This window comes from Chrysochloris asiatica, unplaced genomic scaffold, assembly GCF_000296735.1.
Source record: "Chrysochloris asiatica unplaced genomic scaffold, ChrAsi1.0 scaffold00055, whole genome shotgun sequence".
Taxonomy (NCBI): Eukaryota; Metazoa; Chordata; class Mammalia; order Afrosoricida; family Chrysochloridae; genus Chrysochloris; species Chrysochloris asiatica.
In genome coordinates this window covers 18,162,720-18,168,592 of record NW_006408573.1, presented here as the reverse complement: position 1 = coordinate 18,168,592, position 5,873 = coordinate 18,162,720, and the positions used below count along the sequence as shown (strand labels likewise).

The 5,873-nt window shown below is 49.6% G+C and overlaps 1 protein-coding gene and 1 pseudogene across 1 annotated transcript in view; both read right to left on the bottom strand.

The window, feature by feature from the left end:
- Positions 1 to 5,873, bottom strand: part of CES3 (carboxylesterase 3) — a 74,516-nt gene that overhangs the window by 27,888 nt on the left and 40,755 nt on the right. The window lies entirely within an intron of this gene.
- Positions 5,120 to 5,802, bottom strand: LOC102813424 (annotated as a pseudogene).

Sequence of the window (5,873 nt, the reverse complement as noted above, 5' to 3'; positions counted from 1 at the left end):
TGGCTACGTACACTTGTCTTTTCAACCAAACTGTGTGCTGGGTCTTGGGAGGCAATAGTGAAACTGGGACTTGGACAACATGGTTCCTGTCCTCAGAGCACTCATTCCTGTCCTCAGGCATCTCAGGTAGAAAATCACATAAAGAAGGCATACTACAAACAAGGATGATATTGCTGAGGAGACCTCCAAAGGAGAAAACCCACTACAACTCCAGGGGAAACGAGGCAGCCTGCCCAGCTCTGGGATCAGACCAGGTGGAAAGACTGAAAGTCACCCGACAGGACAGAGCCAATAGTCTTAATAGAGAAAGAGCTTCTACAAATTAACAAAAATGTGCCAGCCACCCATTAGACACAAACAGTGAAAGAACATGTTCAATCAGAATAGGTAAAACAGATAATGTCTCCTGTGCAGATGAAAATATGTTCACATCACTCATGCTAAGAGAAATGCACACTTAACAACAACAACTACAGGGGTGAGGCCAAAGTGTACAACCACAATTTGGCAACTCTTTCCAAATAGAAAGACCCACCCCTCTCACCAACAACATGCTGCCTACAACACAACTCCTTGCCTGATGAAATGAATGACTTGTACATGTAATTTACTATGCCCACTTCATCCTGGAAGAGAAGCCATTTTGTTGTATAAGCTCTACCCCTTGAGTTAGGAAATGGAACAGCCCAGCTCTGGGAAAGGGAGGAAGGGATGCTCCCATTTAAGGAGCTCCTCAGAAACCCTATATAGAGTTGCTATGAGTTGAACTGACTCAATAGCACTTAACAACAACAAAAGTGGCACTGTACGATCAACACTGAACTGATGAGTGAACCAACTGTTCCTCAGAAACGCTATCCAAGGTATTTATGTGTAGGAATCGACTCCATGGCACTTAGCAACAGTGGTGCAATGGTTAAGCGCTGGCTGCTAATGGTAGATTTTGAGTTTGTGAATCTACTAGTCTGGGGTCAGGCTGACCATCTGCTTATGTAAAGACTACAATCTTGGAATCCCTATTGTTGTTGTTGTTAAGTGCCGTCGAGTTGATTTCGACCCATAGCGACCCTACATAGGGTTTCTGAGGAATAGCTGGTAAGCTTGAACCACTGATCTTGCTGTTCAAACAGCTTTGCAGTCTAACGCATTAACCCACAGCGCCATTAACCACCAGGACTCCAACCCTATAGGAAAGTTCTATTCCATCCTATAGGCTTGTATAAGTCAGAACCTACTGGACAGCAGTGGGCTGCGACCATTTCAGTGAAAACTAAGGGCACACCTTTGTTAAGTGCACTATGGGGCTATGTGTGAGGACCCTAGGGAGAAGCCAGGACTGGCTGAGACAGGAGAGGGTGGGTCTGAACACTTGTGCACTCTTCCACCCAGTTCAAGGCAAAATCCTTTTAAAGGAAGGTTGAATCGATTGTGCCTGGAGATCCCCGTGGCCTCTGAGAACCATTCAGCCATGAGTCAGGTGGAAGCCCATGAAGGTACGCTATGGAGGAGGGCTGAGTGTGGGCTCCAGTGAGAGGATCACATGCCAACGATGGATGGAGAAGTGGCGACTGCCCTGGACTTTTGCTAAGGTCTGAGAGATCCGGTCCTGGCAATCCTATGTCTTTAACTCTGCCCTGGAGTCCAGCCAGGAGCTCTCCCCAGGCCCGTGTGAGAGGTGGGAAAAGGGACAATGCAGACAGCATCCCAGACCCACTCTAGGATCCTCTCTCCTAGATGACTCCGGCATTTCTCGCTGTTGAATTAGAATCAGCAGGCTTGGCTACTGCTAAATGTTGTTCTTGCCAAAAGTTTGTCAGTTTGAAACCATTTAGCAGCTCTGAGGGAAGAAGACCTATCTCCTCATGTAAAGATTATAGTCAAGGAAATGCTATGGGGCAAACAAAATCTAGTTTGTCCCATGTGATCACTGGAAATAGAAATCCACTGGATGGTACAAAGACCACCTTGGTTGGGATTCTTGGGAAGGAGGATTCAGTTGGTCCATGGCTGCCCCTCTGGCCAAGCAGACAGATTCAGAGGTAGTATGAGGGGGTTTCAAAAACTGTGTGGAAAAATCGGATTAACAAACAAAGAGTATTTCCACAAACTTTTAAGTTCCCTCATATGTTACTATTGTTATTACTGTTACCCTCCTGCAGAGCTGTATCCAGCTATAAACAGGAGGAAGCGTCTGGAAGTCACTCTGGTTTAAGACTGTGGACCCACCTAGCAGGCCCTCAGATAAGGCTCTTCCCTTACTGTTGTGTTATCTCATGTTAACTCCATGGGCTCTGACCTCCCTGGCACCTTCCCTCCTGCAGCCTCAGATTATGCCTCTACCGAATTTGGCTAATCGGTGGTCTCCCCCTCCCCGCTGCGGAATCTCACCCCCAGTCGGGACGAGGAGAAGCAGGAGTCCGCAGATCACAGTGCACAGTCGCTCCAGACTCATGTTGCATGCACGTCCTCGTATCCACGGTCAGCGGGGCCGACTGCTTCCACTGAGCCTGCCTGGGGCGGAGCAGCTGCCTGTGGATGCTTGTCCTAGTCCGGAGTTTGCACTGGGCCGGAAGGAGGCGGGGCGCCAGGGGTCAGGCTAGGGGAAAGGTTGCAATGACAGGATAGTGAGACTGAGAGGGGCGATGAGCCAGGGCAGGCCGGGGAAGGGGGGGCGTTAGGACCCAGTGGGCACTTTTGGAGGGGCCACTTGGCTTCTGCAGCCCCTTCTTGGGACAGGAATCCTTTCCTCAAACCTGGAACCGTTTCATTCACTGCCCTATAGTCACAAACCCCACGAAGGTGTTAAGAGATCAAGGAAGAAGGGAGTCATAAACTGTGACTGAGAAACCCAGGAAGATTTCCCTGAAGAGGCACACAATCAAGATTGCCATACATGGAGAAATGGGACCGACTTCTGCTCGGGGTGGAGGGAAAGGCAAGAGCCTTTGATGGGAGGTGTGGTGCCCTTCATCCTGAAAGCACTCCTAGTTTCATAGCGTTCTGGGTGTTCTCAACACAGCTTCTCATCCTCTAACTGTTCCTTGTCTAAGGGTCTCCATGGACCCCCATCTCTACTCAGTGATGTTGTTATAGTGCTGTCAGGTCGGTTCTAACTCATTGCAACGCTTTGCAGGGTTTCCTAGGAGGGCTGGTGGGTTTAAACCGTTGACCTTGACCTTGAGATTCAAACGACATTATCCTACAGTGCAACACCAGGAATCCCTCCTTTAAATTTTTATTTTAATTGTGAATTGGGTGTTGTGAATTGTGAATTGAATGTTCAGAGCAAATCGGTTTTCCATTCAACAATTCCTATTTTATTTCATATCACTGATTGCAATCACTACAATGTAACATTATTTATCCCATTTCCTCTGCGTTTCTGTTTGCATTCCTCTCTTTTCCCTAACCCTTCTGAGCTTTGTCTTTGGGCAAATGCTGTCCTTTAAATCTCAAAAGAGTGATCCATTCTAAGGAGTGTGTACCTCCCTAGTGTTACTGTTCACATTTTAAATGTATTGTTTGGCTGAAAATTGAACTGCCTAGGACGAGATTGGGGAGTGAGTTTATTTCCAGACCTGAAGGTTCACTGAGGGCCATAGTCTCGATGTTCCACCAGTCTATCCACCCCAGTAATAGCCCTTCCATTCATGCACTGCAGCACGTGACTGCACTACTTACCTTACAAAAAAGGACAAACCCACTGTCTGTGAAGTCATAACGACCCTGTAGAAGTACCCAAAGCAAAACGAACCCACCCTACTGCCATCAAGTCGATTCCGACTCATAGAGACCCTGTGCAGGGTTTCCTAGATGGTAAATCTTTATAGGAGCAGAAAGCCTCATGTTTCTCATAACTAGCATCTGGTGTGTTTGAACTGCTGGCCTTGGGTTTAGAGTCCAGTGCGTATCCTACAGCGCCACCAGGGTTCCTTTCAGGGCAGAGTTGTTGTTGTTGTTGTTAAGTGCCGTCGAGTCGGTTCCGACCCATAGCGACCCTGAACAGGGTTTCGAAGACTATAAATCTTTACGGGAGCAGAAAGCCTCATCTTTCTCCCGCGGAGTAGTTTCGAACTGCTGACCTTGCTGTTCACAGCCCGATTCGTAACCACTACGCTACCAGAGCTCTTTCAGGGCAGACTTGTTGTTGTTAAGTGCCAACAAGTCGGTCCCGACCCATAGCGACCCTGCGTAGGGCTTCCGAGGAGTAGCTGGTGAGCTTGAACCGCCAACCTTTCAGTTCAAACGGCTTTGCAGTCTGGCGCATTAACCCACAGCGCCACACCAGGACTCCTCAGGGCAGAGTAGAACTCTGTAAAATCTGTATTGGGAGCTGGTGCCTTGCTCCTGAGGAGCGGCTGGTGAGCTTGAACTGCCCACTGTGTGGTTACCAGCCCATTACCCACGACACCACCAAGGTTCCTTCTTAAGAAGCCCTCATTTATTCATCTGACAAACATTTATGGTGAGCCTGCTGGTCCGCCCGCTGGGGGCTACTCAGGTCTGTGTGAAGGAGGTAGATTCCGAAATGGTGTGAACCGTGCCAGGATCGAGGCCACCCTGAGTACAGGAGAGCCCTCCAGTCTGAGGGGCAGCAAAGATTTCCCGGAGGAGGTGCTGTGTGAGGCACCCTGCTCAACCTCAGACCAGCCTTTCGTGCCCCTGAGAATCGGTCTTGTCTCGGCGTTCTAGGGCCCGAAGGGCTCGTACAGCCCAACGCCCCCACAGTCCTTTTCTGAGCCCACCTCCAGCATTCTGCCGGTTCTGTCTGCGAAACAATCACACCGAGACAATCGCCTCTTCCAAACCCAAAAGAGTTTCATGTCCCTCCCGCGATTCCGTCGTCACACCCCGCCCCGCCCCTTCCCCTCTCGCCGGAAGTGTGCCTGCCCAATTCGGCTACTGTCAGTGGCAGCGACGGAAGGTTGTGGGACGGACTCGAACTGCCAAATCCCCTCATCTACGAAGTTCTGGGGAGCGGACTGTTTCCCGACAGCATCAACACGCGCGATGTCCCTGAGATCCGCCGCTGCTGGACAGGGGCGGGTTCGTTGAGGCTGAAGCTGGGAGGGTGAGATGCTGTTTCCAAGGAGTAGACACCTTTGCCTTTTGCTGTACGTCAGGCCTGCTGGTGCTTGTCCAACATTCGCCAGAAGTGGGCACCATCTGAGAAGCTCAGCCCAACCCTAGGTCTGGTGGAGGGAGGTGGTGTGCAGTCAATGGTGTCTGGGTTCAGGACCTGCAGGCTACTCAACACTTCACTGTCACCAGCACCTGAGGTGTGTGTGGTCTTCTGGGATTCCAGGTCAGTAATCCTCAGATTTCTGAGCCTCGCCTCGTGGAGGACTGACTCCAGGGGTCATCAAGGAGAAAACAGCCACCCTTGGCCAGAAACTCTCTTCGTCCTCAGGCACATCAATAGTACTGACAGCTTTTAATGGCGTCACTTTCCTCTGCAACCTGCCACAGCTGTAAGGACCAACCTGGAAGCTCACTGGTCACCAGTAACCTGGTCTTTGGCATGTGCTGTAGATCAAAGATAGGTTTGTCTGAAAATCCTGCATGGTGCACCTTGAAATCTCTTTACTATGAACAAGCCTTGGTTCTCCTTCACAGAAAGTCTAAGAGGTAATAGCAGATGACGAATCTCATTTTTTTTTTTTTTTAGGCTTCCATAGCCAGTAATAAAAACTCCTTTGTCTTCAACTCATTCAAGGACTTGAGTGGTTCCTGAGAGGTTGAATGTGTGAAAATCCTGGTACAAGCTCAAGGACTCCAGAGCCAGTCCTTGCTGGCCTCCATAGCAGATCCCACACACACTCTTAAACTAAACTCCCTCTTGAAAACTTGTCACTTTGTGCCTTTATTGCCCC